Below are 18,358 nucleotides of genomic sequence, written 5' to 3' on the forward strand. Positions count from 1 at the left end.
TCACCTCACACATGGATCCCGTGAAGGCAAAGTCTTGCTTCTCCTGACTGTTTGTCGGTAGACTACTACCGTGGCCCAGTTCAAATGTACACGTCACTGTCTACATGACCACGTGGCCTAATGGACAAGGCGTCTGACTTCGAATCAGAAGATTGAGGGTTCGAATCCCTTCGTGGTTGTCTGTCCTCTCTTCTGTAAGACTTGTGTATGTTCAGGAATAAATATTCCAATGTTTCCACCATGTACACCAAGCAATGTGACAGTGCTGATTATGTATGAAAAGAAGACATAGTCACAGAGATGAAGGTGTGAAAATATGAAGTTCCTTTGAATAGCACTAGTATGGAAGTGCAGAGCTGTGAAATGTTCCTCAAACTTCCTCTGATTTTTATGGGCACATTCAGCAGGAGGAATCCTTTGAATCAAGGATATGTGTGTTACCTTCTTGAGAATCGGCAACTGAAAAGAAGGTAATGGAGAATGCGGGCATCGATCCCGCTACCTCTCACATGCTAAGCGAGCGCTCTACCATTTGAGCTAATTCCCCTTCTTGAAGACTTTTACAAGCCTGGTTCCACCAGGTCGCTAGTTGTTTAAAGGCAAATGAGTGTCTTTCATTCTATTAAGTACGCGGGTGTAGATAGAATGGCAGCAGCAGGCCTGTTAGCTCAGTTGGTTAGAGCGTGGTGCTAATAACGCCAAGGTCACAGGTTCGATCCCTGTACAGGCCAGGCTTAATTGCTGTAGAGGGAGGACATCTCGTGAAGTCCTTCAGATGTAAAGTTGGCAGTGTTTTCAACTCATGGAATGTGCAACAGTGCCCCATCACCTCACACATGGATCCCGTGAAGGCAAAGTCTTGCTTCTCCTGACTGTTTGTCGGTAGACTACTACCGTGGCCCAGTTCAAATGTACACGTCACTGTCTACATGACCACGTGGCCTAATGGACAAGGCGCCTGACTTCGAATCAGAAGATTGAGGGTTCGAATCCCTTCGTGGTTGTCTGTCCTCTCTTCTGTAAGACTTGTGTATGTTCAGGAATGAATATTCCAATGAGAAGCTTCCACCATGTACACCAAGCAATGTGACAGTGCTGATTATGTATGAAAAGAAGACATAGTCACAGAGATGAAGGTGTGAAAATATGAAGTTCCTTTGAATAGCACTAGTATGGAAGTGAAATGTTCCTCAAACTTCCTCTGATTTTTATGGGCACATTCAGCAGGAGGAATCCTTTGAATCAAGGATATGTGTGTTACCTTCTTGAGAATCGACAACTGAAAAGAAGGTAATGGAGAATGCGGGCATCGATCCCGCTACCTCTCACATGCTAAGCGAGCACTCTACCATTTGAGCTAATTCCCCTTCTTGAAGACTTTTACAAGCCTGGTTCCACCAGGTCGCTAGTTGTTTAAAGGCAAATGAGTGTCTTTCATTCTATTAGGGACGCGGGTGTAGATAGAATGGCAGCAGCAGGCCTGTTAGCTCAGTTGGTCAGAGCGTGGTGCTAATAACGCCAAGGTCACAGGTTCGATCCCTGTACAGGCCAGGCTTAATTGTTGTAGAGGGAGGACATCTCGTGAAGTCCTTCAGATGTAAAGTTGGCAGTGTTTTCAACTCATGGAATGTGCAACAGTGCCCCATCACCTCACACATGGATCCCATGAAGGCAAAAGCTTGATCTTCAAAGTCTTGCTTCTCCTGACTGTCTGTCGGTAGACTACTACCGTGGCCCAGTTCAAATGTACACGTCACTGTCTACATGACCACGTGGCCTAATGGACAAGGCGTCTGACTTCGAATCAGAAGATTGAGGGTTCGAATCCCTTCGTGGTGTTCTGTCCTCTCTTCTGTAAGACTTGTGTATGTTCAGTAATGAATATTCCAATGAGAAGCTTCCACCATGTACACCAAGCAATGTGACAGTGCTGATTATGTATGAAAAGAAGACATAGTCACAGAGATGAAGGTGTGAAAATATGAAGTTCCTTTGAATAGCACTAGTATGGAAGTGCAGAGCTGTGAAATGTTCCTCAAACTTCCTCTGATTTTTATGGGCACATTCAGCAGGAGGAATCCTTTGAATCAAGGATATGTGTGTTACCTTCTTGAGAATCGACAACCGAAAAGAAGGTAATGGAGAATGCGGGCATCGATCCCGCTACCTCTCACATGCTAAGCGAGCGCTCTACCATTTGAGCTAATTCCCCTTCTTGAAGACTTTTACAAGCCTGGTTCCACCAGGTCGCTAGTTATTTAAAGGCAAATGAGTGTCTTTCATTCTATTAGGGACGCGGGTGTAGATAGAATGGCAGCAGCAGGCCTGTTAGCTCAGTTGGTTAGAGCGTGGTGCTAATAACGCCAAGGTCACAGGTTCGATCCCTGTACAGGCCAAGCTTAATTGTTGTAGAGGGAGGACATCTCATGAAGTCCTTCAGATGTAAAGTTGGCAGTGTTTTCAACTCATGGAATGTGCAACAGTGCCCCATCACCTCACACATGGATCCCGTGAAGGCAAAGTCTTGCTTCTCCTGACTGTTTGTCGGTAGACTACTACCGTGGCCCAGTTCAAATGTACACGTCACTGTCTACATGACCACGTGGCCTAATGGACAAGGCGTCTGACTTCGAATCAGAAGATTGAGGGTTCGAATCCCTTCGTGGTTGTCTGTCCTCTCTTCTGTAAGACTTGTGTATGTTCAGGAATAAATATTCCAATGTTTCCACCATGTACACCAAGCAATGTGACAGTGCTGATTATGTATGAAAAGAAGACATAGTCACAGAGATGAAGGTGTGAAAATATGAAGTTCCTTTGAATAGCACTAGTATGGAAGTGCAGAGCTGTGAAATGTTCCTCAAACTTCCTCTGATTTTTATGGGCACATTCAGCAGGAGGAATCCTTTGAATCAAGGATATGTGTGTTACCTTCTTGAGAATCGACAACTGAAAAGAAGGTAATGGAGAATGCGGGCATCGATCCCGCTACCTCTCACATGCTAAGCGAGCGCTCTACCATTTGAGCTAATTCCCCTTCTTGAAGACTTTTACAAGCCTGGTTCCACCAGGTCGCTAGTTGTTTAAAGGCAAATGAGTGTCTTTCATTCTATTAAGTACGCGGGTGTAGATAGAATGGCAGCAGCAGGCCTGTTAGCTCAGTTGGTTAGAGCGTGGTGCTAATAACGCCAAGGTCACAGGTTCGATCCCTGTACAGGCCAGGCTTAATTGTTGTAGAGGGAGGACATCTCGTGAAGTCCTTCAGATGTAAAGTTGGCAGTGTTTTCAACTCATGGAATGTGCAACAGTGCCCCATCACCTCACACATGGATCCCGTGAAGGCAAAGTCTTGCTTCTCCTGACTGTTTGTCGGTAGACTACTACCGTGGCCCAGTTCAAATGTACACGTCACTGTCTACATGACCACGTGGCCTAATGGACAAGGCGTCTGACTTCGAATCAGAAGATTGAGGGTTCGAATCCCTTCGTGGTTGTCTGTCCTCTCTTCTGTAAGACTTGTGTATGTTCAGGAATGAATATTCCAATGAGAAGCTTCCACCATGTACACCAAGCAATGTGACAGTGCTGATTATGTATGAAAAGAAGACATAGTCACAGAGATGAAGGTGTGAAAATATGAAGTTCCTTTGAATAGCACTAGTATGGAAGTGAAATGTTCCTCAAACTTCCTCTGATTTTTATGGGCACATTCAGCAGGAGGAATCCTTTGAATCAAGGATATGTGTGTTACCTTCTTGAGAATCGACAACTGAAAAGAAGGTAATGGAGAATGCGGGCATCGATCCCGCTACCTCACACATGCTAAGCGAGCGCTCTACCATTTGAGCTAATTCCCCTTCTTGAAGACTTTTACAAGCCTGGTTCCACCAGGTCGCTAGTTATTTAAAGGCAAATGAGTGTCTTTCATTCTATTAGGGACGCGGGTGTAGATAGAATGGCAGCAGCAGGCCTGTTAGCTCAGTTGGTTAGAGCGTGGTGCTAATAACGCCAAGGTCACAGGTTCGATCCCTGTACAGGCCAAGCTTAATTGTTGTAGAGGGAGGACATCTCGTGAAGTCCTTCAGATGTAAAGTTGGCAGTGTTTTCAACTCATGGAATGTGCAACAGTGCCCCATCACCTCACACATGGATCCCGTGAAGGCAAAGTCTTGCTTCTCCTGACTGTTTGTCGGTAGACTACTACCGTGGCCCAGTTCAAATGTACACGTCACTGTCTACATGACCACGTGGCCTAATGGACAAGGCGTCTGACTTCGAATCAGAAGATTGAGGGTTCGAATCCCTTCGTGGTTGTCTGTCCTCTCTTCTGTAAGACTTGTGTATGTTCAGGAATAAATATTCCAATGTTTCCACCATGTACACCAAGCAATGTGACAGTGCTGATTATGTATGAAAAGAAGACATAGTCACAGAGATGAAGGTGTGAAAATATGAAGTTCCTTTGAATAGCACTAGTATGGAAGTGCAGAGCTGTGAAATGCTCCTCAAAGTTCCTCTGATTTTTATGGGCACATTCAGCAGGAGGAATCCTTTGAATCAAGGATATGTGTGTTACCTTCTTGAGAATCGACAACTGAAAAGAAGGTAATGGAGAATGCGGGCATCGATCCCGCTACCTCTCACATGCTAAGCGAGCGCTCTACCATTTGAGCTAATTCCCCTTCTTGAAGACTTTTACAAGCCTGGTTCCACCAGGTCGCTAGTTGTTTAAAGGCAAATGAGTGTCTTTCATTCTATTAAGTATGCGGGTGTAGATAGAATGGCAGCAGCAGGCCTGTTAGCTCAGTTGGTTAGAGCGTGGTGCTAATAACGCCAAGGTCACAGGTTCGATCCCTGTACAGGCCAGGCTTAATTGTTGTAGAGGGAGGACATCTCGTGAAGTCCTTCAGATGTAAAGTTGGCAGTGTTTTCAACTCATGGAATGTGCAACAGTGCCCCATCACCTCACACATGGATCCCGTGAAGGCAAAGTCTTGCTTCTCCTGACTGTTTGTCGGTAGTCTACTACCGTGGCCCAGTTCAAATGTACACGTCACTGTCTACATGACCACGTGGCCTAATGGACAAGGCGTCTGACTTCGAATCAGAAGATTGAGGGTTCGAATCCCTTCGTGGTTGTCTGTCCTCTCTTCTGTAAGACTTGTGTATGTTCAGGAATGAATATTCCAATGAGAAGCTTCCACCATGTACACCAAGCAATGTGACAGTGCTGATTATGTATGAAAAGAAGACATAGTCACAGAGATGAAGGTGTGAAAATATGAAGTTCCTTTGAATAGCACTAGTATGGAAGTGAAATGTTCCTCAAACTTCCTCTGATTTTTATGGGCACATTCAGCAGGAGGAATCCTTTGAATCAAGGATATGTGTGTTACCTTCTTGAGAATCGACAACCGAAAAGAAGGTAATGGAGAATGCGGGCATCGATCCCGCTACCTCTCACATGCTAAGCGAGCGCTCTACCATTTGAGCTAATTCCCCTTCTTGAAGACTTTTACAAGCCTGGTTCCACCAGGTCGCTAGTTATTTAAAGGCAAATGAGTGTCTTTCATTCTATTAGGGACGCGGGTGTAGATAGAATGGCAGCAGCAGGCCTGTTAGCTCAGTTGGTTAGAGCGTGGTGCTAATAACGCCAAGGTCACAGGTTCGATCCCTGTACAGGCCAAGCTTAATTGTTGTAGAGGGAGGACATCTCATGAAGTCCTTCAGATGTAAAGTTGGCAGTGTTTTCAACTCATGGAATGTGCAACAGTGCCCCATCACCTCACACATGGATCCCGTGAAGGCAAAGTCTTGCTTCTCCTGACTGTTTGTCGGTAGACTACTACCGTGGCCCAGTTCAAATGTACACGTCACTGTCTACATGACCACGTGGCCTAATGGACAAGGCGTCTGACTTCGAATCAGAAGATTGAGGGTTCGAATCCCTTCGTGGTTGTCTGTCCTCTCTTCTGTAAGACTTGTGTATGTTCAGGAATAAATATTCCAATGTTTCCACCATGTACACCAAGCAATGTGACAGTGCTGATTATGTATGAAAAGAAGACATAGTCACAGAGATGAAGGTGTGAAAATATGAAGTTCCTTTGAATAGCACTAGTATGGAAGTGCAGAGCTGTGAAATGTTCCTCAAACTTCCTCTGATTTTTATGGGCACATTCAGCAGGAGGAATCCTTTGAATCAAGGATATGTGTGTTACCTTCTTGAGAATCGACAACTGAAAAGAAGGTAATGGAGAATGCGGGCATCGATCCCGCTACCTCTCACATGCTAAGCGAGCGCTCTACCATTTGAGCTAATTCCCCTTCTTGAAGACTTTTACAAGCCTGGTTCCACCAGGTCGCTAGTTGTTTAAAGGCAAATGAGTGTCTTTCATTCTATTAAGTACGCGGGTGTAGATAGAATGGCAGCAGCAGGCCTGTTAGCTCAGTTGGTTAGAGCGTGGTGCTAATAACGCCAAGGTCACAGGTTCGATCCCTGTACAGGCCAGGCTTAATTGTTGTAGAGGGAGGACATCTCGTGAAGTCCTTCAGATGTAAAGTTGGCAGTGTTTTCAACTCATGGAATGTGCAACAGTGCCCCATCACCTCACACATGGATCCCGTGAAGGCAAAGTCTTGCTTCTCCTGACTGTTTGTCGGTAGACTACTACCGTGGCCCAGTTCAAATGTACACGTCACTGTCTACATGACCACGTGGCCTAATGGACAAGGCGTCTGACTTCGAATCAGAAGATTGAGGGTTCGAATCCCTTCGTGGTTGTCTGTCCTCTCTTCTGTAAGACTTGTGTATGTTCAGGAATAAATATTCCAATGTTTCCACCATGTACACCAAGCAATGTGACAGTGCTCATTATGTATGAAAAGAAGACATAGTCACAGAGATGAAGGTGTGAAAATATGAAGTTCCTTTGAATAGCACTAGTATGGAAGTGCAGAGCTGTGAAATGTTCCTCAAACTTCCTCTGATTTTTATGGGCACATTCAGCAGGAGGAATCCTTTGAATCAAGGATATGTGTGTTACCTTCTTGAGAATCGACAACTGAAAAGAAGGTAATGGAGAATGCGGGCATCGATCCCGCTACCTCTCACATGCTAAGCGAGCGCTCTACCATTTGAGCTAATTCCCCTTCTTGAAGACTTTTACAAGCCTGGTTCCACCAGGTCGCTAGTTGTTTAAAGGCAAATGAGTGTCTTTCATTCTATTAAGTACGCGGGTGTAGATAGAATGGCAGCAGCAGGCCTCTTAGCTCAGTTGGTTAGAGCGTGGTGCTAATAACGCCAAGGTCACAGGTTCGATCCCTGTACAGGCCAGGCTTAATTGTTGTAGAGGGAGGACATCTCGTGAAGTCCTTCAGATGTAAAGTTGGCAGTGTTTTCAACTCATGGAATGTGCAACAGTGCCCCATCACCTCACACATGGATCCCGTGAAGGCAAAGTCTTGCTTCTCCTGACTGTTTGTCGGTAGTCTACTACCGTGGCCCAGTTCAAATGTACACGTCACTGTCTACATGACCACGTGGCCTAATGGACAAGGCGTCTGACTTCGAATCAGAAGATTGAGGGTTCGAATCCCTTCGTGGTTGTCTGTCCTCTCTTCTGTAAGACTTGTGTATGTTCAGGAATGAATATTCCAATGAGAAGCTTCCACCATGTACACCAAGCAATGTGACAGTGCTGATTATGTATGAAAAGAAGACATAGTCACAGAGATGAAGGTGTGAAAATATGAAGTTCCTTTGAATAGCACTAGTATGGAAGTGAAATGTTCCTCAAACTTCCTCTGATTTTTATGGGCACATTCAGCAGGAGGAATCCTTTGAATCAAGGATATGTGTGTTACCTTCTTGAGAATCGACAACTGAAAAGAAGGTAATGGAGAATGCGGGCATCGATCCCGCTACCTCTCACATGCTAAGCGAGCGCTCTACCATTTGAGCTAATTCCCCTTCTTGAAGACTTTTACAAGCCTGGTTCCACCAGGTCGCTAGTTATTTAAAGGCAAATGAGTGTCTTTCATTCTATTAGGGACGCGGGTGTAGATAGAATGGCAGCAGCAGGCCTGTTAGCTCAGTTGGTTAGAGCGTGGTGCTAATAACGCCAAGGTCACAGGTTCGATCCCTGTACAGGCCAAGCTTAATTGTTGTAGAGGGAGGACATCTCATGAAGTCCTTCAGATGTAAAGTTGGCAGTGTTTTCAACTCATGGAATGTGCAACAGTGCCCCATCACCTCACACATGGATCCCGTGAAGGCAAAGTCTTGCTTCTCCTGACTGTTTGTCGGTAGACTACTACCGTGGCCCAGTTCAAATGTACACGTCACTGTCTACATGACCACGTGGCCTAATGGACAAGGCGTCTGACTTCGAATCAGAAGATTGAGGGTTCGAATCCCTTCGTGGTTGTCTGTCCTCTCTTCTGTAAGACTTGTGTATGTTCAGGAATAAATATTCCAATGTTTCCACCATGTACACCAAGCAATGTGACAGTGCTGATTATGTATGAAAAGAAGACATAGTCACAGAGATGAAGGTGTGAAAATATGAAGTTCCTTTGAATAGCACTAGTATGGAAGTGCAGAGCTGTGAAATGTTCCTCAAACTTCCTCTGATTTTTATGGGCACATTCAGCAGGAGGAATCCTTTGAATCAAGGATATGTGTGTTACCTTCTTGAGAATCGGCAACTGAAAAGAAGGTAATGGAGAATGCGGGCATCGATCCCGCTACCTCTCACATGCTAAGCGAGCGCTCTACCATTTGAGCTAATTCCCCTTCTTGAAGACTTTTACAAGCCTGGTTCCACCAGGTCGCTAGTTGTTTAAAGGCAAATGAGTGTCTTTCATTCTATTAAGTACGCGGGTGTAGATAGAATGGCAGCAGCAGGCCTGTTAGCTCAGTTGGTTAGAGCGTGGTGCTAATAACGCCAAGGTCACAGGTTCGATCCCTGTACAGGCCAGGCTTAATTGCTGTAGAGGGAGGACATCTCGTGAAGTCCTTCAGATGTAAAGTTGGCAGTGTTTTCAACTCATGGAATGTGCAACAGTGCCCCATCACCTCACACATGGATCCCGTGAAGGCAAAGTCTTGCTTCTCCTGACTGTTTGTCGGTAGACTACTACCGTGGCCCAGTTCAAATGTACACGTCACTGTCTACATGACCACGTGGCCTAATGGACAAGGCGTCTGACTTCGAATCAGAAGATTGAGGGTTCGAATCCCTTCGTGGTTGTCTGTCCTCTCTTCTGTAAGACTTGTGTATGTTCAGGAATGAATATTCCAATGAGAAGCTTCCACCATGTACACCAAGCAATGTGACAGTGCTGATTATGTATGAAAAGAAGACATAGTCACAGAGATGAAGGTGTGAAAATATGAAGTTCCTTTGAATAGCACTAGTATGGAAGTGAAATGTTCCTCAAACTTCCTCTGATTTTTATGGGCACATTCAGCAGGAGGAATCCTTTGAATCAAGGATATGTGTGTTACCTTCTTGAGAATCGACAACTGAAAAGAAGGTAATGGAGAATGCGGGCATCGATCCCGCTACCTCTCACATGCTAAGCGAGCGCTCTACCATTTGAGCTAATTCCCCTTCTTGAAGACTTTTACAAGCCTGGTTCCACCAGGTCGCTAGTTATTTAAAGGCAAATGAGTGTCTTTCATTCTATTAGGGACGCGGGTGTAGATAGAATGGCAGCAGCAGGCCTGTTAGCTCAGTTGGTTAGAGCGTGGTGCTAATAACGCCAAGGTCACAGGTTCGATCCCTGTACAGGCCAAGCTTAATTGTTGTAGAGGGAGGACATCTCATGAAGTCCTTCAGATGTAAAGTTGGCAGTGTTTTCAACTCATGGAATGTGCAACAGTGCCCCATCACCTCACACATGGATCCCGTGAAGGCAAAGTCTTGCTTCTCCTGACTGTTTGTCGGTAGACTACTACCGTGGCCCAGTTCAAATGTACACGTCACTGTCTACATGACCACGTGGCCTAATGGACAAGGCGTCTGACTTCGAATCAGAAGATTGAGGGTTCGAATCCCTTCGTGGTTGTCTGTCCTCTCTTCTGTAAGACTTGTGTATGTTCAGGAATAAATATCCCAATGTTTCCACCATGTACACCAAGCAATGTGACAGTGCTGATTATGTATGAAAAGAAGACATAGTCACAGAGATGAAGGTGTGAAAATATGAAGTTCCTTTGAATAGCACTAGTATGGAAGTGCAGAGCTGTGAAATGTTCCTCAAACTTCCTCTGATTTTTATGGGCACATTCAGCAGGAGGAATCCTTTGAATCAAGGATATGTGTGTTACCTTCTTGAGAATCGACAACTGAAAAGAAGGTAATGGAGAATGCGGGCATCGATCCCGCTACCTCTCACATGCTAAGCGAGCGCTCTACCATTTGAGCTAATTCCCCTTCTTGAAGACTTTTACAAGCCTGGTTCCACCAGGTCGCTAGTTGTTTAAAGGCAAATGAGTGTCTTTCATTCTATTAAGTACGCGGGTGTAGATAGAATGGCAGCAGCAGGCCTGTTAGCTCAGTTGGTTAGAGCGTGGTGCTAATAACGCCAAGGTCACAGGTTCGATCCCTGTACAGGCCAGGCTTAATTGTTGTAGAGGGAGGACATCTCGTGAAGTCCTTCAGATGTAAAGTTGGCAGTGTTTTCAACTCATGGAATGTGCAACAGTGCCCCATCACCTCACACATGGATCCCGTGAAGGCAAAGTCTTGCTTCTCCTGACTGTTTGTCGGTAGACTACTACCGTGGCCCAGTTCAAATGTACACGTCACTGTCTACATGACCACGTGGCCTAATGGACAAGGCGTCTGACTTCGAATCAGAAGATTGAGGGTTCGAATCCCTTCGTGGTTGTCTGTCCTCTCTTCTGTAAGACTTGTGTATGTTCAGGAATGAATATTCCAATGAGAAGCTTCCACCATGTACACCAAGCAATGTGACAGTGCTGATTATGTATGAAAAGAAGACATAGTCACAGAGATGAAGGTGTGAAAATATGAAGTTCCTTTGAATAGCACTAGTATGGAAGTGAAATGTTCCTCAAACTTCCTCTGATTTTTATGGGCACATTCAGCAGGAGGAATCCTTTGAATCAAGGATATGTGTGTTACCTTCTTGAGAATCGACAACTGAAAAGAAGGTAATGGAGAATGCGGGCATCGATCCCGCTACCTCTCACATGCTAAGCGAGCGCTCTACCATTTGAGCTAATTCCCCTTCTTGAAGACTTTTACAAGCCTGGTTCCACCAGGTCGCTAGTTATTTAAAGGCAAATGAGTGTCTTTCATTCTATTAGGGACGCGGGTGTAGATAGAATGGCAGCAGCAGGCCTGTTAGCTCAGTTGGTTAGAGCGTGGTGCTAATAACGCCAAGGTCACAGGTTCGATCCCTGTACAGGCCAAGCTTAATTGTTGTAGAGGGAGGACATCTCATGAAGTCCTTCAGATGTAAAGTTGGCAGTGTTTTCAACTCATGGAATGTGCAACAGTGCCCCATCACCTCACACATGGATCCCGTGAAGGCAAAGTCTTGCTTCTCCTGACTGTTTGTCGGTAGACTACTACCGTGGCCCAGTTCAAATGTACACGTCACTGTCTACATGACCACGTGGCCTAATGGACAAGGCGTCTGACTTCGAATCAGAAGATTGAGGGTTCGAATCCCTTCGTGGTTGTCTGTCCTCTCTTCTGTAAGACTTGTGTATGTTCAGGAATAAATATTCCAATGTTTCCACCATGTACACCAAGCAATGTGACAGTGCTGATTATGTATGAAAAGAAGACATAGTCACAGAGATGAAGGTGTGAAAATATGAAGTTCCTTTGAATAGCACTAGTATGGAAGTGCAGAGCTGTGAAATGTTCCTCAAACTTCCTCTGATTTTTATGGGCACATTCAGCAGGAGGAATCCTTTGAATCAAGGATATGTGTGTTACCTTCTTGAGAATCGACAACTGAAAAGAAGGTAATGGAGAATGCGGGCATCGATCCCGCTACCTCTCACATGCTAAGCGAGCGCTCTACCATTTGAGCTAATTCCCCTTCTTGAAGACTTTTACAAGCCTGGTTCCACCAGGTCGCTAGTTGTTTAAAGGCAAATGAGTGTCTTTCATTCTATTAAGTACGCGGGTGTAGATAGAATGGCAGCAGCAGGCCTGTTAGCTCAGTTGGTTAGAGCGTGGTGCTAATAACGCCAAGGTCACAGGTTCGATCCCTGTACAGGCCAGGCGCCAGGCTTAATTGTTGTAGAGGGAGGACATCTCCTGAAGTCCTTCAGATGTAAAGTTGGCAGTGTTTTCAACTCATGGAATGTGCAACAGTGCCCCATCACCTCACACATGGATCCCATGAAGGCAAAGTCTTGCTTCTCCTGACTGTTTGTCGGTAGACTACTACCGTGGCCCAGTTCAAATGTACACGTCACTGTCTACATGACCACGTGGCCTAATGGACAAGGCGTCTGACTTCGAATCAGAAGATTGAGGGTTCGAATCCCTTCGTGGTTGTCTGTCCTCTCTTCTGTAAGACTTGTGTATGTTCAGTAATGAATATTCCAATGAGAAGCTTCCACCATGTACACCAAACAATGTGACAGTGCTGATTATGTATGAAAAGAAGACATAGTCACAGAGATGAAGGTGTGAAAATATGAAGTTCCTTTGAATAGCACTAGTATGGAAGTGAAATGTTCCTCAAACTTCCTCTGATTTTTATGGGCACATTCAGCAGGAGGAATCCTTTGAATCAAGGATATGTGTGTTACCTTCTTGAGAATCGACAACTGAAAAGAAGGTAATGGAGAATGCGGGCATCAATCCCGCTACCTCTCACATGCTAAGCGAGCGCTCTACCATTTGAGCTAATTCCCCTTCTTGAAGACTTTTACAAGCCTGGTTCCACCAGGTCGCTAGTTGTTTAAAGACAAATGAGTGTCTTTCATTCTATTAGGGACGCGGGTGTAGATAGAATGGCAGCAGCAGGCCTGTTAGCTCAGTTGGTTAGAGCGTGGTGCTAATAACGCCAAGGTCACAGGTTCGATCCCTGTACAGGCCAGGCTTAATTGTTGTAGAGGGAGGACATCTCGTGAAGTCCTTCAGATGTAAAGTTGGCAGTGTTTTCAACTCATGGAATGTGCAACAGTGCCCCATCACCTCACACATGGATCCCATGAAGGCAAAGTCTTGCTTCTCCTGACTGTTTGTCGGTAGACTACTACCGTGGCCCAGTTCAAATGTACACGTCACTGTCTACATGACCACGTGGCCTAATGGACAAGGCGTCTGACTTCGAATCAGAAGATTGAGGGTTCGAATCCCTTCGTGGTTGTCTGTCCTCTCTTCTGTAAGACTTGTGTATGTTCAGTAATGAATATTCCAATGAGAAGCTTCCACCATGTACACCAAGCAATGTGACAGTGCTGATTATGTATGAAAAGAAGACGTAGTCACAGAGATGAAGGTGTGAAAATATGAAGTTCCTTTGAATAGCACTAGTATGGAAGTGCAGAGCTGTGAAATGTTCCTCAAACTTCCTCTGATTTTTATGGGCACAATCAGCAGGAGGAATCCTTTGAATTAAGGATATGTGTGTTACCTTCTTGAGAATCGACAACTGAAAAGAAGGTAATGGAGAATGCGGGCATCGATCCCGCTGCCTCTCACATGCTAAGCGAGCGCTCTACCATTTGAGCTAATTCCCCTTCTTCAAGACTTTTACAAGCCTGGTTCCACCAGGTCGCTAGTTGTTTAAAGGCAAATGAGTGTCCTTCATTCTATTAGGGACGCGGGTGTAGATGGAATGGCAGCAGCAGGCCTGTTAGCTCAGTTGGTTAGAGCGTGGTGCTAATAACGCCAAGGTCACAGGTTCGATCCCTGTACAGGCCAGGCTTAATTGTTGTAGAGGGAGGACATCTCCTGAAGTCCTTCAGATGTAAAGTTGGCAGTGTTTTCAACTCATGGAATGTGCAACAGTGCCCCATCACCTCACACATGGATCCCATGAAGGCAAAGTCTTGCTTCTCCTGACTGTTTGTCGGTAGACTACTACCGTGGCCCAGTTCAAATGTACACGTCACTGTCTACATGACCACGTGGCCTAATGGACAAGGCGTCTGACTTCGAATCAGAAGATTGAGGGTTCGAATCCCTTCGTGGTTGTCTGTCCTCTCTTCTGTAAGACTTGTGTATGTTCAGGAATGAATATTCCAATGAGAAGCTTCCACCATGTACACCAAACAATGTGACAGTGCTGATTATGTATGAAAAGAAGACATAGTCACAGAGATGAAGGTGTGAAAATATGAAGTTCCTTTGAATAGCACTAGTATGGAAGTGCAGAGCTGTGAAATGTTCCTCAAACTTCCTCTGATTTTTATGGGCACAATCAGCAGGAGGAATCCTTTGAATCAAGGATATGTGTGTTACCTTCTTGAGAATCGACAACTGAAAAGAAGGTAATGGAGAATGCGGGCATCGATCCCGCTACCTCTCACATGCTAAGCGAGCGCTCTACCATTTGAGCTAATTCCCCTTCTTCAAGTCTTTTACAAGCCTGGTTCCACCAGGTCGCTAGTTGTTTAAAGGCAAATGAGTGTCCTTCATTCTATTAGGGACGCGGGTGTAGATGGAATGGCAGCAGCAGGCCTGTTAGCTCAGTTGGTTAGAGCGTGGTGCTAATAACGCCAAGGTCACAGGTTCGATCCCTGTACAGGCCAGGCTTAATTGTTGTAGAGGGGGGACATCTCCTGAAGTCCTTCAGATGTAAAGTTGGCAGTGTTTTCAACTCATGGAATGTGCAACAGTGCCCCATCACCTCACACATGGATCCCATGAAGGCAAAGTCTTGCTTCTCCTGACTGTTTGTCGGTAGACTACTACCGTGGCCCAGTTCAAATGTACACGTCACTGTCTACATGACCACGTGGCCTAATGGACAAGGCGTCTGACTTCGAATCAGAAGATTGAGGGTTCGAATCCCTTCGTGGTTGTCTGTCCTCTCTTCTGTAAGACTTGTGTATGTTCAGTAATGAATATTCCAATGAGAAGCTTCCACCATGTACACCAAACAATGTGACAGTGCTGATTATGTATGAAAAGAAGACATAGTCACAGAGATGAAGGTGTGAAAATATGAAGTTCCTTTGAATAGCACTAGTATGGAAGTGCAGAGCTGTGAAATGTTCCTCAAACTTCCTCTGATTTTTATGGGCACAATCAGCAGGAGGAATCCTTTGAATCAAGGATATGTGTGTTACCTTCTTGAGAATCGACAACTGAAAAGAAGGTAATGGAGAATGCGGGCATCGATCCCGCTACCTCTCACATGCTAAGCGAGCGCTCTACCATTTGAGCTAATTCCCCTTCTTGAAGACTTTTACAAGCCTGGTTCCACCAGGTCGCTAGTTGTTTAAAGGCAAATGAGTGTCCTTCATTCTATTAGGGACGCGGGTGTAGATGGAATGGCAGCAGCAGGCCTGTTAGCTCAGTTGGTTAGAGCGTGGTGCTAATAACGCCAAGGTCACAGGTTCGATCCCTGTACAGGCCAGGCTTAATTGTTGTAGAGGGAGGACATCTTGTGAAGTCCTTCAGATGTAAAGTTGGCAGTGTTTTCAACTCATGGAATGTGCAACAGTGCCCCATCACCTCACACATGGATCCCATGAAGGCAAAGTCTTGCTTCTCCTGACTGTTTGTCGGTAGACTACTACCGTGGCCCAGTTCAAATGTACACGTCACTGTCTACATGACCACGTGGCCTAATGGACAAGGCGTCTGACTTCGAATCAGAAGATTGAGGGTTCGAATCCCTTCGTGGTTGTCTGTCCTCTCTTCTGTAAGACTTGTGTATGTTCAGGAATGAATATTCCAATGAGAAGCTTCCACCATGTACACCAAACAATGTGACAGTGCTGATTATGTATGAAAAGAAGACATAGTCACAGAGATGAAGGTGTGAAAATATGAAGTTCCTTTGAATAGCACTAGTATGGAAGTGCAGAGCTGTGAAATGTTCCTCAAACTTCCTCTGATTTTTATGGGCACAATCAGCAGGAGGAATCCTTTGAATCAAGGATATGTGTGTTACCTTCTTGAGAATCGACAACTGAAAAGAAGGTAATGGAGAATGCGGGCATCGATCCCGCTACCTCTCACATGCTAAGCGAGCGCTCTACCATTTGAGCTAATTCCCCTTCTTCGAGTCTTTTACAAGCCTGGTTCCACCAGGTCGCTAGTTGTTTAAAGGCAAATGAGTGTCCTTCATTCTATTAGGGACGCGGGTGTAGATGGAATGGCAGCAGCAGGCCTGTTAGCTCAGTTGGTTAGAGCGTGGTGCTAATAACGCCAAGGTCACAGGTTCGATCCCTGTACAGGCCAGGCTTAATTGTTGTAGAGGGGGGACATCTCCTGAAGTCCTTCAGATGTAAAGTTGGCAGTGTTTTCAACTCATGGAATGTGCAACAGTGCCCCATCACCTCACACATGGATCCCATGAAGGCAAAGTCTTGCTTCTCCTGACTGTTTGTCGGTAGACTACTACCGTGGCCCAGTTCAAATGTACACGTCACTGTCTACATGACCACGTGGCCTAATGGACAAGGCGTCTGACTTCGAATCAGAAGATTGAGGGTTCGAATCCCTTCGTGGTTGTCTGTCCTCTCTTCTGTAAGACTTGTGTATGTTCAGTAATGAATATTCCAATGAGAAGCTTCCACCATGTACACCAAACAATGTGACAGTGCTGATTATGTATGAAAAGAAGACATAGTCACAGAGATGAAGGTGTGAAAATATGAAGTTCCTTTGAATAGCACTAGTATGGAAGTGCAGAGCTGTGAAATGTTCCTCAAACTTCCTCTGATTTTTATGGGCACAATCAGCAGGAGGAATCCTTTGAATCAAGGATATGTGTGTTACCTTCTTGAGAATCGACAACTGAAAAGAAGGTAATGGAGAATGCGGGCATCGATCCCGCTACCTCTCACATGCTAAGCGAGCGCTCTACCATTTGAGCTAATTCCCCTTCTTGAAGACTTTTACAAGCCTGGTTCCACCAGGTCGCTAGTTGTTTAAAGGCAAATGATTGTCCTTCATTCTATTAGGGACGCGGGTGTAGCTGGAATGGCAGCAGCAGGCCTGTTAGCTCAGTTGGTTAGAGCGTGGTGCTAATAACGCCAAGGTCACAGGTTCGATCCCTGTACAGGCCAGGCTTAATTGTTGTAGAGGGAGGACATCTCGTGAAGTCCTTCAGATGTAAAGTTGGCAGTGTTTTCAACTCATGGAATGTGCAACAGTGCCCCATCACCTCACACATGGATCCCATGAAGGCAAAGTCTTGCTTCTCCTGACTGTTTGTCGGTAGACTACTACCGTGGCCCAGTTCAAATGTACACGTCACTGTCTACATGACCACGTGGCCTAATGGACAAGGCGTCTGACTTCGAATCAGAAGATTGAGGGTTCGAATCCCTTCGTGGTTGTCTGTCCTCTCTTCTGTAAGACTTGTGTATGTTCAGTAATGAATATTCCAATGAGAAGCTTCCACCATGTACACCAAACAATGTGACAGTGCTGATTATGTATGAAAAGAAGACATAGTCACAGAGATGAAGGTGTGAAAATATGAAGTTCCTTTGAATAGCACTAGTATGGAAGTGAAATGTTCCTCAAACTTCCTCTGATTTTTATGGGCACATTCAGCAGGAGGAATCCTTTGAATCAAGGATATGTGTGTTACCTTCTTGAGAATCGACAACTGAAAAGAAGGTAATGGAGAATGCGGGCATCAATCCCGCTACCTCTCACATGCTAAGCGAGCGCTCTACCATTTGAGCTAATTCCCCTTCTTGAAGACTTTTACAAGCCTGGTTCCACCAGGTCGCTAGTTGTTTAAAGGCAAATGAGTGTCTTTCATTCTATTAGGGACGCGGGTGTAGATAGAATGGCAGCAGCAGGCCTGTTAGCTCAGTTGGTTAGAGCGTGGTGCTAATAACGCCAAGGTCACAGGTTCGATCCCTGTACAGGCCAGGCTTAATTGTTGTAGAGGGATGACATCTCGTGAAGTCCTTCAGATGTAAAGTTGGCAGTGTTTTCAACTCATGGAATGTGCAACAGTGCCCCATCACCTCACACATGGATCCCATGAAGGCAAAGTCTTGCTTCTCCTGACTGTTTGTCGGTAGACTACTACCGTGGCCCAGTTCAAATGTACACGTCACTGTCTACATGACCACGTGGCCTAATGGACAAGGCGTCTGACTTCGAATCAGAAGATTGAGAGTTCGAATCCCTTTGTGGTTGTCTGTCCTCTCTTCTGT

General features: G+C 45.4%; 41 non-coding genes across 41 annotated transcripts; all 41 read left to right on the plus strand.

The window, feature by feature from the left end:
• Window positions 1-106: 106 nt before the first annotated feature.
• On the plus strand, window positions 107-179 carry trnar-ucg (transfer RNA arginine (anticodon UCG)). Its single transcript has one exon. It is a non-coding gene; the product is annotated as a tRNA-Arg (tRNA).
• Window positions 180-657: 478 nt separating this feature from the next.
• On the plus strand, window positions 658-731 carry trnai-aau (transfer RNA isoleucine (anticodon AAU)). The gene has a single exon. It is a non-coding gene; the product is annotated as a tRNA-Ile (tRNA).
• A 746-nt stretch (window positions 732-1,477) lies between these two features.
• On the plus strand, window positions 1,478-1,551 carry trnai-aau (transfer RNA isoleucine (anticodon AAU)). Its single transcript has one exon. It is a non-coding gene; the product is annotated as a tRNA-Ile (tRNA).
• Window positions 1,552-2,322: 771 nt separating this feature from the next.
• trnai-aau (transfer RNA isoleucine (anticodon AAU)) lies at window positions 2,323-2,396 on the plus strand. The gene has a single exon. It is a non-coding gene; the product is annotated as a tRNA-Ile (tRNA).
• A 200-nt stretch (window positions 2,397-2,596) lies between these two features.
• On the plus strand, window positions 2,597-2,669 carry trnar-ucg (transfer RNA arginine (anticodon UCG)). The gene has a single exon. It is a non-coding gene; the product is annotated as a tRNA-Arg (tRNA).
• Window positions 2,670-3,147: 478 nt separating this feature from the next.
• On the plus strand, window positions 3,148-3,221 carry trnai-aau (transfer RNA isoleucine (anticodon AAU)). Its single transcript has one exon. It is a non-coding gene; the product is annotated as a tRNA-Ile (tRNA).
• A 200-nt stretch (window positions 3,222-3,421) lies between these two features.
• On the plus strand, window positions 3,422-3,494 carry trnar-ucg (transfer RNA arginine (anticodon UCG)). The gene has a single exon. It is a non-coding gene; the product is annotated as a tRNA-Arg (tRNA).
• A 473-nt stretch (window positions 3,495-3,967) lies between these two features.
• On the plus strand, window positions 3,968-4,041 carry trnai-aau (transfer RNA isoleucine (anticodon AAU)). The gene has a single exon. It is a non-coding gene; the product is annotated as a tRNA-Ile (tRNA).
• Window positions 4,042-4,241: 200 nt separating this feature from the next.
• Window positions 4,242-4,314, plus strand: trnar-ucg (transfer RNA arginine (anticodon UCG)). The gene has a single exon. It is a non-coding gene; the product is annotated as a tRNA-Arg (tRNA).
• Window positions 4,315-4,792: 478 nt separating this feature from the next.
• On the plus strand, window positions 4,793-4,866 carry trnai-aau (transfer RNA isoleucine (anticodon AAU)). Its single transcript has one exon. It is a non-coding gene; the product is annotated as a tRNA-Ile (tRNA).
• Window positions 4,867-5,066: 200 nt separating this feature from the next.
• On the plus strand, window positions 5,067-5,139 carry trnar-ucg (transfer RNA arginine (anticodon UCG)). Its single transcript has one exon. It is a non-coding gene; the product is annotated as a tRNA-Arg (tRNA).
• Window positions 5,140-5,612: 473 nt separating this feature from the next.
• On the plus strand, window positions 5,613-5,686 carry trnai-aau (transfer RNA isoleucine (anticodon AAU)). Its single transcript has one exon. It is a non-coding gene; the product is annotated as a tRNA-Ile (tRNA).
• Window positions 5,687-5,886: 200 nt separating this feature from the next.
• trnar-ucg (transfer RNA arginine (anticodon UCG)) lies at window positions 5,887-5,959 on the plus strand. Its single transcript has one exon. It is a non-coding gene; the product is annotated as a tRNA-Arg (tRNA).
• Window positions 5,960-6,437: 478 nt separating this feature from the next.
• trnai-aau (transfer RNA isoleucine (anticodon AAU)) lies at window positions 6,438-6,511 on the plus strand. The gene has a single exon. It is a non-coding gene; the product is annotated as a tRNA-Ile (tRNA).
• A 200-nt stretch (window positions 6,512-6,711) lies between these two features.
• trnar-ucg (transfer RNA arginine (anticodon UCG)) lies at window positions 6,712-6,784 on the plus strand. Its single transcript has one exon. It is a non-coding gene; the product is annotated as a tRNA-Arg (tRNA).
• A 752-nt stretch (window positions 6,785-7,536) lies between these two features.
• On the plus strand, window positions 7,537-7,609 carry trnar-ucg (transfer RNA arginine (anticodon UCG)). Its single transcript has one exon. It is a non-coding gene; the product is annotated as a tRNA-Arg (tRNA).
• Window positions 7,610-8,082: 473 nt separating this feature from the next.
• trnai-aau (transfer RNA isoleucine (anticodon AAU)) lies at window positions 8,083-8,156 on the plus strand. Its single transcript has one exon. It is a non-coding gene; the product is annotated as a tRNA-Ile (tRNA).
• Window positions 8,157-8,356: 200 nt separating this feature from the next.
• Window positions 8,357-8,429, plus strand: trnar-ucg (transfer RNA arginine (anticodon UCG)). Its single transcript has one exon. It is a non-coding gene; the product is annotated as a tRNA-Arg (tRNA).
• Window positions 8,430-8,907: 478 nt separating this feature from the next.
• trnai-aau (transfer RNA isoleucine (anticodon AAU)) lies at window positions 8,908-8,981 on the plus strand. The gene has a single exon. It is a non-coding gene; the product is annotated as a tRNA-Ile (tRNA).
• Window positions 8,982-9,181: 200 nt separating this feature from the next.
• On the plus strand, window positions 9,182-9,254 carry trnar-ucg (transfer RNA arginine (anticodon UCG)). The gene has a single exon. It is a non-coding gene; the product is annotated as a tRNA-Arg (tRNA).
• Window positions 9,255-9,727: 473 nt separating this feature from the next.
• trnai-aau (transfer RNA isoleucine (anticodon AAU)) lies at window positions 9,728-9,801 on the plus strand. The gene has a single exon. It is a non-coding gene; the product is annotated as a tRNA-Ile (tRNA).
• A 200-nt stretch (window positions 9,802-10,001) lies between these two features.
• Window positions 10,002-10,074, plus strand: trnar-ucg (transfer RNA arginine (anticodon UCG)). Its single transcript has one exon. It is a non-coding gene; the product is annotated as a tRNA-Arg (tRNA).
• A 478-nt stretch (window positions 10,075-10,552) lies between these two features.
• Window positions 10,553-10,626, plus strand: trnai-aau (transfer RNA isoleucine (anticodon AAU)). The gene has a single exon. It is a non-coding gene; the product is annotated as a tRNA-Ile (tRNA).
• A 200-nt stretch (window positions 10,627-10,826) lies between these two features.
• trnar-ucg (transfer RNA arginine (anticodon UCG)) lies at window positions 10,827-10,899 on the plus strand. Its single transcript has one exon. It is a non-coding gene; the product is annotated as a tRNA-Arg (tRNA).
• Window positions 10,900-11,372: 473 nt separating this feature from the next.
• trnai-aau (transfer RNA isoleucine (anticodon AAU)) lies at window positions 11,373-11,446 on the plus strand. The gene has a single exon. It is a non-coding gene; the product is annotated as a tRNA-Ile (tRNA).
• A 200-nt stretch (window positions 11,447-11,646) lies between these two features.
• Window positions 11,647-11,719, plus strand: trnar-ucg (transfer RNA arginine (anticodon UCG)). Its single transcript has one exon. It is a non-coding gene; the product is annotated as a tRNA-Arg (tRNA).
• Window positions 11,720-12,197: 478 nt separating this feature from the next.
• trnai-aau (transfer RNA isoleucine (anticodon AAU)) lies at window positions 12,198-12,271 on the plus strand. The gene has a single exon. It is a non-coding gene; the product is annotated as a tRNA-Ile (tRNA).
• Window positions 12,272-12,478: 207 nt separating this feature from the next.
• On the plus strand, window positions 12,479-12,551 carry trnar-ucg (transfer RNA arginine (anticodon UCG)). The gene has a single exon. It is a non-coding gene; the product is annotated as a tRNA-Arg (tRNA).
• Window positions 12,552-13,024: 473 nt separating this feature from the next.
• Window positions 13,025-13,098, plus strand: trnai-aau (transfer RNA isoleucine (anticodon AAU)). The gene has a single exon. It is a non-coding gene; the product is annotated as a tRNA-Ile (tRNA).
• Window positions 13,099-13,298: 200 nt separating this feature from the next.
• Window positions 13,299-13,371, plus strand: trnar-ucg (transfer RNA arginine (anticodon UCG)). Its single transcript has one exon. It is a non-coding gene; the product is annotated as a tRNA-Arg (tRNA).
• Window positions 13,372-13,854: 483 nt separating this feature from the next.
• Window positions 13,855-13,928, plus strand: trnai-aau (transfer RNA isoleucine (anticodon AAU)). Its single transcript has one exon. It is a non-coding gene; the product is annotated as a tRNA-Ile (tRNA).
• Window positions 13,929-14,128: 200 nt separating this feature from the next.
• trnar-ucg (transfer RNA arginine (anticodon UCG)) lies at window positions 14,129-14,201 on the plus strand. Its single transcript has one exon. It is a non-coding gene; the product is annotated as a tRNA-Arg (tRNA).
• Window positions 14,202-14,684: 483 nt separating this feature from the next.
• Window positions 14,685-14,758, plus strand: trnai-aau (transfer RNA isoleucine (anticodon AAU)). The gene has a single exon. It is a non-coding gene; the product is annotated as a tRNA-Ile (tRNA).
• Window positions 14,759-14,958: 200 nt separating this feature from the next.
• trnar-ucg (transfer RNA arginine (anticodon UCG)) lies at window positions 14,959-15,031 on the plus strand. Its single transcript has one exon. It is a non-coding gene; the product is annotated as a tRNA-Arg (tRNA).
• A 483-nt stretch (window positions 15,032-15,514) lies between these two features.
• Window positions 15,515-15,588, plus strand: trnai-aau (transfer RNA isoleucine (anticodon AAU)). Its single transcript has one exon. It is a non-coding gene; the product is annotated as a tRNA-Ile (tRNA).
• Window positions 15,589-15,788: 200 nt separating this feature from the next.
• trnar-ucg (transfer RNA arginine (anticodon UCG)) lies at window positions 15,789-15,861 on the plus strand. The gene has a single exon. It is a non-coding gene; the product is annotated as a tRNA-Arg (tRNA).
• A 483-nt stretch (window positions 15,862-16,344) lies between these two features.
• Window positions 16,345-16,418, plus strand: trnai-aau (transfer RNA isoleucine (anticodon AAU)). Its single transcript has one exon. It is a non-coding gene; the product is annotated as a tRNA-Ile (tRNA).
• Window positions 16,419-16,618: 200 nt separating this feature from the next.
• On the plus strand, window positions 16,619-16,691 carry trnar-ucg (transfer RNA arginine (anticodon UCG)). Its single transcript has one exon. It is a non-coding gene; the product is annotated as a tRNA-Arg (tRNA).
• A 483-nt stretch (window positions 16,692-17,174) lies between these two features.
• trnai-aau (transfer RNA isoleucine (anticodon AAU)) lies at window positions 17,175-17,248 on the plus strand. The gene has a single exon. It is a non-coding gene; the product is annotated as a tRNA-Ile (tRNA).
• A 200-nt stretch (window positions 17,249-17,448) lies between these two features.
• Window positions 17,449-17,521, plus strand: trnar-ucg (transfer RNA arginine (anticodon UCG)). Its single transcript has one exon. It is a non-coding gene; the product is annotated as a tRNA-Arg (tRNA).
• Window positions 17,522-17,994: 473 nt separating this feature from the next.
• On the plus strand, window positions 17,995-18,068 carry trnai-aau (transfer RNA isoleucine (anticodon AAU)). Its single transcript has one exon. It is a non-coding gene; the product is annotated as a tRNA-Ile (tRNA).
• Window positions 18,069-18,358: the final 290 nt, after the last annotated feature.

This window comes from Scomber scombrus, chromosome 17 (assembly GCF_963691925.1).
Source record: "Scomber scombrus chromosome 17, fScoSco1.1, whole genome shotgun sequence".
Taxonomy (NCBI): domain Eukaryota; kingdom Metazoa; phylum Chordata; class Actinopteri; order Scombriformes; family Scombridae; genus Scomber; species Scomber scombrus.